Genomic DNA, 14,453 nt, shown 5'->3' on the forward strand with positions numbered 1-14,453 from the left:
CAAATCCATACAAATACTTCATTTTTCATAGTCCTGGTAACTTGGAGCTCCCTATACTCTGCCTGACTGGAATAAAATATTTTTCCTTAACACAAACAAACCAAAACGTATTAGTCAGGATTCTGTGTGAGGTTTTTCAGGTATCTCTTTAAGCAAGCAAGGAAATTACACTTAGTGTCAGATGGGTTAAAAAAATGCTTCAAATACCCCTTTCCAGGTGGTGCCAGTGGAATTGGTTAGTAGTTGAGCTTCCTGCATTTTGGATAAATGGCTGTCACCTGGGGCAGATGAAGTCCCTACTACAGCAGGTAAACAAGCTGTAACAGATCTCAAGGACGTGTCCTGAACAAGGAGCACAAGGGTCGTTCTCACACACCCTGTTCTTTGAATTAATGATCATTTAAATATTTGATACCATGTGAAGCAAGTGCAAACAGAGTAACCTTACAGCACCCTTGTTGTTAGTGAGGATGCTCTTATCAAAGAAAAGAAAGTTAGAATAGAACTGAACAAGGTCTTCTCTCACATGAAAATATCCCTTACAACTTGCATACAGTCAACCTTCATTATAAACTCTGATAAATTTCCTTGCTCACTCTGCTTCTGTTACTCCAAAAGATTAGTTCAAAATACTTGTGAGACACACAGGATAATTTTTTTTTTGAAAGATAGGGTTAAAATAAGAAAAAAAATTAAAATTTATCTGCCTTTTTCATTGTGTTCTTCTCCTTTCAAATTCAAGAATTTGACGCTGCAAACCCATGTCAAATTAAAAGAAGGTATAAGTACAATAACACAGTAACAGGAGCTGGAAAAGCAGCTGTAGTGAAATTTGACTTGTAAATTAATCCAGGTCAGTATAGAAGTGTAGTTGGCTGTTTAAGGACTAAGGAAGTCTTTTGCAGGAGATATTTAAATGAACATTCTGGTAAAAAAATCATAACCTTTCAAGACACCCACTAACACACTTATAAGATGTATTTCTGTCTATCATTTTTGAGAGATCTCACCCCTTTAGTGTGATCCCCTTTCTACAAATCACACTAATAATTTTTAGTGCAGTCTGGCATCCTACCATACTGCTTTTGGTTGGATGGAATTAATTTTCTTTGTAGAACACCTGTAGTGCTGCTTTTAATTTATGACCAGAACAGTGTTGCTAGCACAGGGATGCATTAGTTATTGCTGAACAGCACTTGCAAAGTGTTGAGGCCTTTTCTGCTGCTCACATTTTCCTGTCAGCAAGCAGGACGGGGGTGGGCAGGGAAGGGACTGAGCCAGGACACCACATCCACAGTGCCAAATCCAAAAGGAAGGCCAGAACATGATGCTGTCCCAGAGTGTCTTCAATTATTTCTCAGCTATCTTATTCAGGTTTTTCACTGAGAAGGGGTATTCTGACCTATGACAAAAGAAGAAGAAGAATACTTTTGAAGCACATGAATAGCACAAAAATATTCTTGATACGATGTGGTCAGAGGAGCAATAAAATTATTTGAGGTAGAAAGCCTCCAAGCAGTGAGGTTCTGCTGTAAACAAAATTTGAGGCTCTCTTACTGCATCAACTGAAGTTTGAGATTAGCAGTAAAGGGCAATGTGACACAATATGTATCATGATATTGTGTGGAAGAAGAAAAGAAGCTGTTACTTTTTAAATTGTTTCTGGAAGAGAATGTGCTGAACATACTGCTCAGTCTGAGTTCACAAAATTTTCTGCTGTGTTTTAGGGAGAAATACTCTGTGAGGAATGCTTGCTGCACTGGAAGGAATTTGTACCACAGATAAATCAGCATTTATTACCACCAGCGTTCATTTCAGAGAGAGCCTCCTTTGGAAGGCCCTGCCCCTCAGATAACCCCTCTTTGTTTCTCTCCCACGTCTACCTTTTCCTGCTGTGCCCTACAGCCAGATTAAAGGATCAATAGGAATTGAAATACTCCCCAGTGCTGCCTTCTCATCCCGCAGACTGGGAGTTGGAGTTTGACAGTATCTAAGTGTATTAAGTTTGTCTGCAGAACATTAGAAAAGAAATCCAGGCTCTCAAAGGGAAGGGAAATGGAAAGCTGCCTTCAGCATATATTTTTTTGTTTACTTTGGTAGCAAAATTATTTTTTGGGTGGATTTTTTTTATTATGCTTGTCTCTGTCTGCCACCATAGATAAGGCTCTTTATCACAGCAACAGAGGAATGGCTGACATTTTTCCTGGTGTCAGTGAAAAGAAAATAAAAGAATCAGTTTGTTATCTTTATTGCCAACAGATGACTAGCTGCTTTCCAGGAGGCAGTAAAGGAGTAACACATTTCACAAAGCAGAACCATTAAATCTTTCCTTCATGGAATTACAGAATTGTTAGGGTTGTGAGGATCTCTGGAGATTATTTGCTTCAACTCCCCTTCCAAGGCAGGGTCACCTAGAGTAGGTGACACAGGGATGTGTCCAAGTGGGTTTTGAATGTCTCCAGAGAGGGAGACTCCGTGACTTTCCTGGGTAGCTGTTCCAGTGCTCTGCCACCCTCAATGGAAAGAAGTGAATTCCTCCTCATGTTGAGCTGAAATATCTTAAGTGTTAGTTTATGGCCATTACTCCTTGTCCCGTGTCTGGGCACTGAAAAGGGTCTGGCACCATCCTCTTGACACCTGTCTTTAAGATATTTATATGGATTAACGAGATCCCCTCTCGTTCTTCTCTAGACTAAACAAGTCCAGCTCCCACATCTCTCCTTATAAGAGAGATGCTCCAGACCCCAAATCATCTTTGTGACCCTCACTGGACCCTGTCCAGTCGCTCCTTGTCTCTCTTGTACTGAGGAGCTCAGAACTGAGCACAGCACTCCAGATGTGGCCTCACTAGGGCCGACTAGAGGGGGGACGGTCACCTCCCTAAACCTGCTGGCCACACTCCTCCTGGTGCACCCCAGCATTCCATCGGCCCTCCTTGTGCGGGAAGGCTCCTGCCCCACTGCCTCGGAAACAAAACCACAAAGCAAAACCACCAACAAAAGCAACAACAATAAGCTGTTGTAGTTTTTCCTACAACTGGAGGACAGCGCCCAGGAGTGTGAGGAGGAGGCGAGCGGTGCCCGGGGCCAGCAGGTGGCAGCCCGTGACCGCGTGTCCCCAGCCCGCCGGGCTGCGGGGGTGACACGGCGACAGCGGAGCCAGGAGCCACGGACGCCTCTGGCAGGGACGGGCAGCGGAGCGGCCGCAGAGCTGCCCACACCGCACCCCACTGTCGGTGACACCGCCCCGGCCTCCTTGCACCTGAAAGGTTTTTGGGTCGGTCACAAACACCTCGTTAGTGGCACTAAACTGTGACCGGCTGTGCTCGGTAAAGCCCATGGGAACACAGGACCAGGTCCTGGGCTGCAGTACAGCCTCTCCCTTCCAGTGCTTCCTTTCATGTCGGTGACAAATCCCTTCCAAATAATAACGATTTTTTCCCAGCTTTGTCATTGATCTCTTAAATAAGATGTTCTCTGGCAATATACCAGCACATTCCTGCTCTCAAAAGATGAATCCCTTAGGACTCCCTTACAGCATTCTTCTTTCAGAAGTTTTGACGCATGCTGTAATGAAAAGAGAAACAATACACAGCCTGATTAATAGAACTGCAGCTAACAAACAGTGCCCTGAGGGATCAGCGCTCTAATCATCAAGAGTAACATCTCCATCACTATTTCACTGTTTTTCTTCTCAGCTTTGCATAGTTCTAACCTGAGATAGTACTACCCGTGTGCTGGGCTTATACAGGTGGAGTCAAGCTACAGGAGGAGATAAAAAATCATCCCAGCACTGCAGTTCACTGTGAGGTGGCTTCTTTATGGCTATCACTCTAAATCAAAGGGAGCAACCTATAACTTTAGAAAGGGACTTATTATGGATGTTGATTTTTTTTTTTATCAGCAAAAATTAAGAAGGGGTTGATAAAAAATATTGCACGACGCAGCCCAGGATGTCCCCTCAGAAAAAAAAAAAATGTTATGTGCTTTGCAATAAGGTATGTTTTCCACCCCTTTTCTCTGTTAATGCTTTATAATTTTTTCAGAGAATTCAGTTTTTTCTTTATCAGTGCTTCTTTCTTTTTCCACCTCACTATTCTGGAAGGTTTGTAAGAGGAAGTTACCTTGACCTAGGGTCAAGACTAGACCCTTTTTGCCATGAAGGCACTATTGTGTTTGCTTCATCAGGGTTCTCTAGGTAGTTTCCTCAACATATAGGCAGGGAAACCATGAGAGGATCCAGAAATTTCTTTTCCTTGTGAGCAGAGCTCAGCCTGGCATGAGGGGCCAGTGTCATTCCAATGGGAGTCTTTGTAAATCACATCAGTCATATAGGGGAACACTTGTCATTACCAGGTGAGGGATAAATTAGTCATCCTGTCATAACTGAACACTCTAGCAAACAGCAAGGCTGACATAGCCCTAGTAATTTATTTTTCATGGGTACAAGCAATTTAGTGTTTTATAACTCTGGTTAAAGTTGGAGTTTAGACTGCAGGTAACTACCCATAAAACAGCAGGATGTCTGTAGGAATGAAAAGAGAATGCTCTCTATTTTTGAAGAGTATTTTTCTTCCTTCCAAAATTACTTCAGAAGAAAGGGGCCTACCAGGTACTTCACAATTCTTTTTTTCCCCCAAAAGTGGGCTGCTCATGGGGTCAGCAATCCCAAGCTACATATCGCTGCTCAGAAGTACAAGCTGGTCCATCTGCCTGCTCACTTCTTTGGTTTCCACCATCTCCACACAGCAAGATCTTCCAGGCCCTTACTTCTGGAGTGGTCCATGGGCACTGCCATGATGATGTCAATGCTACCTCTTCAGACTGAAATTCAACAACACTGTGTCTCAGATTATAATTTATTTGGATGAGGGAGGAAAGCAAGCAAAATCCTGTCCTCATCCAGGATGCTGCACCCAAACCTCAAGGGCAGCAAACACCTCCTGCATTTTGCCAATTCTCTTCTTTGAGTCTGAAGATGACACATAATATACACGGGGAAAATCTGTTCTGGTGTAGGAACCACAAGGTGAATGTTTACCCTGTGTTTGAACAGCTGATTCATCCCAGCAAGAGGAGGTCCGTTTTTGGACCCACTGCTCTAGGCAGTAGCTACCTGAGGTAGCTGAGCTAAAACTGATGTTAGTGAAAAGGTCTCCTGCTTGGAAACAGCACAGTTACCTCCAAAGAGAAATTACATGCAAAGCTACAGCAGAGTGGGCTGACAGGAGAATTACACAAGCTCTTCAGAAAAAAAGGAGAGTGTATATTAATTCCATCTAAAATTTGAAACCAGAAAACCCCAGTGTTTCCTTTGCAAAGAGTTCTGTAAAACAGGATGTCCAACAAACAGAGTCTTGAGTGGGCACAGGGGCAGCAGCACATGTTTAATGTCAGTGACAGTTTAAAACACAGAGACTGGCTCAGAAAATATTATTTCAGCCTTGTTTGTTTTTGAGTTGCTGCTTCCCTTGGAGACTTGAGCATAAGACTTTGAAAGTACCAGTCCCCTGTAAAGCAGGTATATTGAACTGCCAACAGATTTACTTTCCTACACATTGCTGCTTTCTGTTTCTCTGTTTTATTTGTATGACAGTCTGGGGCCATCACCACCTGGAAGCATATCCTCTCTCCCTGCACACAGCCTTCCCTTCTGTTGTTTTTGCAGCTCTTGTTTCTCACCATCCCTCCACGCCATTTCTTCCTTTTACTTGAATTTATGCCAGGTGATTCCTCCAACCATCCCCCTTCCCTGCTCCAGTTAAATGCTTACTTCATGTTCTTTCCTCCTGCTCACTTACAGAGATGGGGCCCCACACAGCTCTGTCCTTCTTCTGTCTCCTGTTCCTTGCATGGTTCTCCCTGGTGCAGCTTTTCTACTTAAAATAATCAAAAATTTTTCCTCCATAAGAAGGCCTTTGCCCCTCACACTTGTACCATGAATGTAAGTGCTGTGTGTTACCCTTTCTCACAGCTGACAAACTACATCTCCTTCCCAGACTTCTCCTTCCCTTTCTGTCTGCATTCCAACATTAGCCAGATATGCTGTTTCCTGATTCTTCTGAGCTCTTTCCACTGGGTTCCCCTCAAAACCCACTCTAAACAATTTCTGCCAGGGGTTCACCCTTAACATTTAATAATTACCTCAGCCACTCAGGGTTGTGTCTTCCTCCACTTTTTGATGCTGCTTGGCCACTTTTGCCGGAGACAGTGGAACATATTAGCTTGGAAAAGAGAGAAAAAAATAGGGAATTTATCAGCGGAGGGAGCAAATGGGAAACCTCTGACAGGTCTGAACTCTTTAAACCATTTCACATACTCTTCCTGCTTTCTCCCAAAATAAATAATTCCAAAACACTAGAGTAGGAATTTGGTTTCTGAGACCCCCCTGAGTGCAGAGACCCTCGGGGTACTCTTGCAGGCAGAGCCACCCCAGGGTGCAGAGGCTAAGTGTGGAAAAGAAAGGCCAGTTTATCAGAATCCTGATCAGACCCTCAGGATAAAAATCTCTGGAGGGGTGAGGCTGAGGTAGGAGCATAGAAACTAAAGCTCAGTTCTCAAATAAGTAACTGAAATGTATAATTACACACAAGCACTGAATAGAGGTTTCTGTTAATCTGTGATCCGATAATCTTCTTTCATTGCCACTTAGCAACAGAATTACAAACGGAGGATGGAAAGCCAGGTTGACTTAAAATTCCTCTCTTTGCTGTGCAGAGATGAAAAAGGCCCCTCTCCAAGCAGGCACAACAGGTTTCCCAGCTACTGGGAATTGTGCCTTTCAGCACAATATAAGTACAGACACCTGAATTTCAAGTTGCCTGAAGAACAGCTCAGTTGTGCAAATAGCATTGTTTATAAGAATTAGTAAATTTTACTTACAGAAACACAAGATTAATCCAGACACACATGACCACAAACTCCATTAAAATCATGCATCTTCGGAAGGGGGAATGTGAAAGAAGGGACCATTGGGCCAAAACTGCTGCACTGGAAATTATTCTTAACTGCTGGGTCAAACAGTAATCATCATATTTTAGGAATATCTGCAGTGTCAAAGAGATGCTCAGGAGAGGTGCAGGAGGGTGGTAATCTTTAGCAGTGATCCCTACCCAGAGCCCCTCATTGTCCTTTCTTTGAGAGACATTTTGCACCCAACAGAGTGCCAGCATAACTGAGGTCTCTTAGGTTCGGTTACTTTCATAAACATCAGAAAAGAGGTAAAGTTTAAGTGCCTGCCACCATGCTCTTTTTATTTCAACCTCTTCTTTCCATCTTCTTCTTACCTTTCTTTCCTTCTTTTTCTCACCTTTTTTCTTTTCCTGTGCTTCTTGCCTACAGAGTTGAGCAGTCAGATAAGGCATCATCTTTTTCAGTGCTGCTGTGAGTCTGGGGCAGAGAGACAGCTCAAAGATGTGCTAAAAGCTGCCTAACAACCAGGCTCTGCCACATCTTGGAGTGCCTGGTGAGACTGCATGGCCTGCTTGGCATTCAGCAGATTCTTCCCATAGTCCAGCTCGGATGCCTTTTTCTTTGCACGTGTCATGATCCCAGAGACAAGACTCCTACAAGGACAGCTTCCTCCCACCTTGAGCAATTTATTCCTTGTACTGTGGAAAGGATGGACTTCCATCCCAGTAGTGCTGCCCAGAAGCAGAGGAGAGAGGGGAGGTATTCCAGCCAAAGGGCAACAGACCCAAGGGTGGTGTTAGAATGAAAGTTTAAATTAATATTTACATTTTAAAGGGATTGAATTTGCTTTGCTGGGTTTATCTTCAGCCAAGGACATGGCTTTTTTTTTTTGTTTGTTTTGTTTTTACAGTAGTGTTTTGCTCTGAAACTGAGCAGCCAAGACCTGCCTTTGCAGACCCATGCACCCTGTTTAAAAGATGCTCTTTGTACCACAACATGGCTGTGCTCCAGATTGCTAGAGTTCTTCATTCCTGAACAAACAAAACACAGTGGCAGGGGTCTGTCCACTGCCTGCAGAGCTCCTTGGCTGCTGGGTACCCTGCCATGGGCACAGGACTGTGTCCCCTCAGGAAAGAGCTGGTCAGCAGGCAAAGAGGAGGAGCAGAATTGGGCACTCTGTTACCTCTTCTCTACTGTTTTGGGTGGCTGTGAGCAAGGAACAGAAGAGTTCTGCCCTTCAAAAGAGCCCAGGGGTGTTTTCTCAAGGCAATTACACCTGCGCTGGTAGATGTTACAAGAGCACTTATGGACTTGTGCAGGAAATAAATCCACCATCAGCAAGCCAGCTGGGTGTATGAGCATACAGTTTTGCTTGCACTTCAGGCAGAGAAGGTAAAAAGTTTCATAAGCCATGTATAACTCAGTGCTTTCCTGCACTGAGATCTCCCCAACTTCTGCATGGCAACCCTGGGTGCAAAAAAAAAGGCAAATTGCTCAACAGAAAGGAGTGTGACTAGCAATTACACTCTTCTGCTATTTGCAGCTTTCCTCACATAATGACACAAAGAAAGAGCAAAATTAGTATGTGTTCCTCTTTTCATGTGACTTTCTGTACTTTGTGGAGAAACTTCAATAGACTCATCAAGCTGATACTAATAAAAGATCTACAGTTCTGTCTACAGTCCAATATTCCCCAAATAATAGTTGTGAGCTGGAGTTATTTGCTGGTTTTTCCCACTTCAAGCTATGCTTCTTTCATCATTTTTCAAAGACTAAAACACCTACTTGCTGAGTATCATCTTTAAAGGAAAAGCTAAAATTTACTTTTTTACTTTTTCCTTGCCACCAGGAGCCCAATAGCTAATGATGTCAAGCTCATTGGAAATCATCAGTACAAAGCAGTCACCAACAGTGTTGTGAAGTCCAATATTGAGAAGAGAAGGAATCTTTTTAAATTGCAAGAAGGAGAGCAGAATAAAGAGTCATTCAGAGTGCATGAGTCTTTTGTCCTCTATTGAGGGAGAGTGCTAATTAGCAAGAGGGGGTAAGGATTTTGATCTGACCTTTCAAAGCCTTTTGAAGCATCCAAGCAATTCTAAGGACTTGTCTATTTGTCCATACTCGAGAGTTTGTTAAGGCAGAATGAGAACATGAAGTGTGGTCTCAGGTCTGCTAGGTGTGGACACGCTGCTGGCCTCCATGCCTTCTCTGGCCTAATCCATGAGAGGGATTAAAATTCTTTTGACTCACGCTTAGAGGAGAAAATCAGAGAGATGAAGGGGATTAAACAAATTTAGTTTACCAGTACATATTTCCCTAAGCTGGTTTCCAGTGGCTCCAATATTATGGGCTGTGATGCACTTTCAGGAAGACATGGGAGGCTGTGCACTGCATCGTGTAGCAGTGAAGGGACCATAGTGCTGCCCTACAAACAGGGAGGGCACTGCCTGGCCCCCAGGATCAGATGTGGCTCCCAGATCCACTCTGCATGAAGGCTGGGGTACAAGGAACAGGAGTGGTCTGATCTGGGAACTGCTGTTAGAAGGGCAGTACAGCAATGACAATTCATACTTGACCTCCACACCTCATGAGAGTGAGGAGTGAGAATAATTCCCTGATAGCTCCATCCTCATCCAGCACTGTGAATCACTCCCCTTGCAGAGTGGGTTTTTTTCAAAATGCTTAAAATACTATGTGGACTCCAGGTTTGTAAAGCAAGCTGCTGGGAGTCAGAAACTCAAGCTTCCTCCCACTTGGACCTGAGTACAGGCAATAATTTTTCCTAAATGTAGCAGTGGCATAACTGGCTGCTGTAAGCCAGCTGCTGGACCCCCTGGACACTACAAACTGCATGATACATAGAGGTCTGCTGAATAAGGTGGTGACTGTTCTGCTTGAGTTTGTCTTAAAGACACAACATCCTCTGCTTTGCTACAATTATTGACAAATGCAGAAAAATTTGCGAACAGTCCAGACACTGAACAGTTTCTCAGCAGTGGTTTGTGGGGGCCTATATACTCTGCAGGGCAAGAAAGAGAAGCTAAAAGTCCCCCAGAAAGAATATACACAAACACAAGGCAGGTATAAAATGTCCTTTGACTGCAAAAAGCAGATTCTGTAACAGCTGTGCCTGTAGATCTAAAGCAGTGGCACAAGAGTCATAGATACAACTAAGTTGTAGGCTCAGCTGATATTTATTTTATTTTTCTGGTACAGGAGGTGTTCTGAACCTAGTTCAGACATAGTGAGAAAAGAAGTTGCTATTTTTATCTGTGGCAAGTGTTGCATTGACTTATTCACACGCCCTATAAACCTGAGCATGTATCTGTTACATGATTGGAATTCAGTCCCCCAGCTTGGCAGGCAGTAGGTAAAGGGGGATATAACCACAGAGGCTTAATCATGGAAAGGTATACACATGTTGCCTTTGTCCATCCATTTAAGCAGCAACCTGTGTTTGCCACTATGTAAGGCACACAGCAGTTTGTGCAGAAAGCACTCTGGAGAGTTTGTGAATTTACATGCACAAGCAAGATTTTTCCTTTACAATATACCAAGGAATAACAGCCAGTTAATCTCCTGAATTGAATCATGTACTCCACTGCATTTCAAAGTGTGTGAATCATTTTTGTCTGTACAGCTCAGTGTATGGGTACCATGCTGAGAAGCACTACCCCAAAGATACTCCTGTTTGGTTTAGTATGCCTTCACCCAGTATTTCCTACCTGTGTCACAGAGCTAGCTTCACATCTGCTTCAGGCAGAACCAGCAAGAGCTTCTGGCTCAGAAAGCTAAAAACAACTATGACCAGTGGCTTGTCTAAAACAGCTATTAGCACTTTTCTTTTGCTGGTTCCACATTACAAAAGTGTCTAGCCCTTGGGCTTTTCTCCCAGAAATACTGTAGTATACTCTATACTTGTCTTTAAAATCTGAAGGAGAACAAAAAGAAAAAAAAATAAACAAGGAAAGACAGATGTTATTAATGCATTGTACATAGGGTCACGATCTGTTCTGTCCCTTCTCTTTTGAAATAACTTTTTCTTTTTATCCCTTACAAGATACAAGGCTGTTTCCTCTCAGATCCATTTTCATGAGGCACTCATTGGGTTTTGTCACTGTGACACTGGAAAATGTGCTTGGAAGCTGATGCCAAAGTTGAGTGAAGCCTGTGGTGGACACAGGAACTCTGTTTATGAGATAAAATGATTAGTATAGCATTTCCTCAGAGCTTTTGGCAGGAAGCTGGCACCAGTTCAATTAATAAAAAGAAAGGCATAAATGTGTCACTGTCACTGTCACTTGGTAACTTCCCACTCAACAGCATGCCCGGGGGATTTTATTGCAGGGCAGATGGGGATCTTATTACAAGGTGGGACAGATGGACAGGAGGGAGATGTGGTCTGGGTGGGCCAGGACACATGCCAGAGTGCAAAGGCACCCACAGGCACACCAACCACAGTTCACATGGCAGCTGCATCCATGTGAGTCCATGTGGTGATCGCCTGTGTCTACAATGATCTCCACTAAACAGAGACTTGAGTAATTCAAAATACATTAACCAATGGCTAATTTGGCCCTGTGCAAATTTGCAGAAGCTTTTCAAGGGCCTGCTCAGGTGGCCCTGCATCATGGAAAAACAGGCATTTCCTCACACCTATTTGTATTTAGGTACCAGAATGAAGTGCCCTAGACTCAGCATTTTACAATCTTAAACAGCAAGATGATGAACAAAGTACATAGCTGCAATAGCTTAGCAAATATATATAACCTAAGAAAAGATTGTAGTTTAACCCTACAGAGCCTCTTTTGGTCATTATTGCTAGAGGAAGATTTTGATTGTCATGTGTGGTCTAATTAATCATTTGATATCTGCAGTCCACTGAGAACAAATGGATAATTGATGGAAATTCACTTACAAATATAATACACTCCCAAAATAGGCTAGCCAAGACCCCAGGAAAATAGTGACCTGTGTTAAGATTTATTTTTGTTATTGGAACATTTGCATCATGCTGTAGATTTATTGTGCATGTCTTCCTGTAAGAATGGCACAAAAGCTAAATTTAAAATATAAACCACCTAATCATTTTACTAATAAATAGATTGACCTTTAAAAACATTGATCTCATGGCAAGTTCCAGCATCTTTCAAACACAGGAAGTATTAATTTTGGCACAAGGATATTCAGTTAGCTTTGTACATAAACTGAATTAGGGTTGTTTTTTTTTAAATCACTTGTCTGATTTAAAAAAAAGATTGACTGATAGATTAGTATGTAGACATGAATACATATTAGAGTTGAATAACAGAAGTTTGCTTTTGAGAGATCACAAGACCTATAGGGGTAGCTGATGAAGAAGTTATTATCAGTCCCAGTGACCTTGGAGTTTAAATGCTTCAGAGCCTGCTTGAGATGAGCAGGTGCCAGGTGAATTCATACATTACAAATGCCCTAAAGCAAGAATCATCTATTTATATGTCTCTTTGTTTGGACTTTGAGCTATGTCCCAGGATGCTCCTTGGACACAACCTTGGAAATTATAAAAAACCCTGTGATTTTATACCTCAAGACCAAACCAACCCATCTGTCTTCAAAATTGTTTGCTAACAGTATCCACCTCCTCACTTTTGAAGTAACTGGATATGATTTAAGGTGCAAAATAAGGATGTTTTCCTTGTTTTTCTGCATAAGATCATTAGTGTTTCCTTATTTCCAAATAACTGGGCAGCGCTAGTCCTGTGAAAATCTGATAATGACCATTAAAACTCAAAATACAGACATAATCCTCAGCAAAAATTAAAATGAAAAAGGCTGATAAACATGCAAACACCACACATACCTGGAATGCCACAATTTTTAATACCATTCTTAACAGATTGAAATTCAAGCTCAAACATGAACCTCCCTGAGCACATTTATTAATTAAAAAAGCATTATCCCTGGCTTTGCAGAGAGGGGGAATGTTGTATAATTAGCAAATAGTGAAAGCAACAGAAGATTTCTCACTGGCTTCACACAGTTACTGCATTGAGCACTCTCCTTAAGTGCCAGAGCTCTGCCACAGCAAATGAGCTGGCAGACACCTGAAGTAAAACTCACAAAGTTGAGTTGACTCTTTTTTCACCTAGAAAATTTAGGTGAACTCCTTTGAGAGGTAAATCTCAGGTCTTTTCCTCTAAGTCCCTATGGAATGTTACTCCAGAGAAGTGAAAAAAAGTATCACATTCAGGTCTCTCTATATTATAGAAAGGATTTTTCAGAGCCCAGGAATTCATTAATTCTTTGAACAGGGAGTTTGGGAATTCTATCCAGATTACTGAATGGCTTATCATCTATCAGGGCCTTTCATTCCAATGTCACAGGAGAAGCTTACAGGTTTTTATGGTCAAAGTCAAGTATTCCAGCCTGTCTGAGCATTTTGCTATGTAGAAGCAGTCTATTTGGCTTTCTAAATGAAGTCAAATAGAAGGGAATGCTGCAGAGAATAAGGAGATTATCTGTGTAAAACAAGCCTAAGTGTGTGAGACTACATAGAAGAGAGAGAAAAATACCACAGCATAGTGGGAAAAATCCTTTACATAAACAAGAGTATTAGCCACAGGACATGTTTGCTCTTGACCTAAACACTCTAATGCTTCCAAGATGGGAACACACTTTCATTAGAATAAGCACTAATCCTAATTCTTCAGAGATGAACTTCAACTGATTTGGAATTCAGATAAGTCTTAAATCATTCACATATTTGAAGATTATCTAAATTTTTCCATCACTGGGGGTCTCATACTTTTTGGCTTCCATAAAGCTGAGGTTACTGGGTACACCAGGGACTCCTGGCTGTTCTCTTCCCCAGCACCCTAAAAACCCTGTATGCTGGGTGAGCACCCCTTCTTCTGGGTTTCACAAGTCCCCTAGATCCTAGATGCTTGCCCTTTATAGCCTCATACTATCTCTGTTTTAGCCATGTTACCCTGCAGCTTCTTCCACACCAGAATTCCTAAATATCTCTTTCTGTTGAGTTTCCAGTAACTCAGCTTGCTCTTTTTTCACAAAAGGGCATTTTTGCTACTGCTCTGTGCTAAGGCCCTGTGTTGCACCACATTTCCCGGGACATGTACCCTGCTAGCAGTCTCTGGGAGCTGCCCTCTTTCCAGCTCTTCATGGCAGCTTCCTCCTCCTTCAGAAGGCCTAGAGTTTGCCAGCTCCACTTGCATCTCAGAGCTCAGCCTCTTCTCATTTCAGCTTCTCTTACTTTGTATCTGGGATAAGCTTGGTTTTGGCTTTCCACCAAGGGAGAGCCATCCTTCTCCACCAGCTGTTCCAAATCCCTGATCCTTCACGTGCATTTTATGGAAAATATTACCACATTGTGGTACTAAGTTGAGGCTGACAATGGAAGGGGGAAGATCAACCTAGCATTGCTTTCATTAGGCTATAGTAATTTTAAATTAGGTCTGCATGGATTTTAATAGAATTCTGTATAAATTCTGGATGCTTCATGATCAGAGATGAGATGTAGTAGATTCTCTTTTTTTGCATTCT

This window comes from Ammospiza nelsoni, chromosome 1 (genome assembly GCF_027579445.1).
Source record: "Ammospiza nelsoni isolate bAmmNel1 chromosome 1, bAmmNel1.pri, whole genome shotgun sequence".
In the NCBI taxonomy this organism is placed as follows: Eukaryota; Metazoa; Chordata; class Aves; order Passeriformes; family Passerellidae; genus Ammospiza; species Ammospiza nelsoni.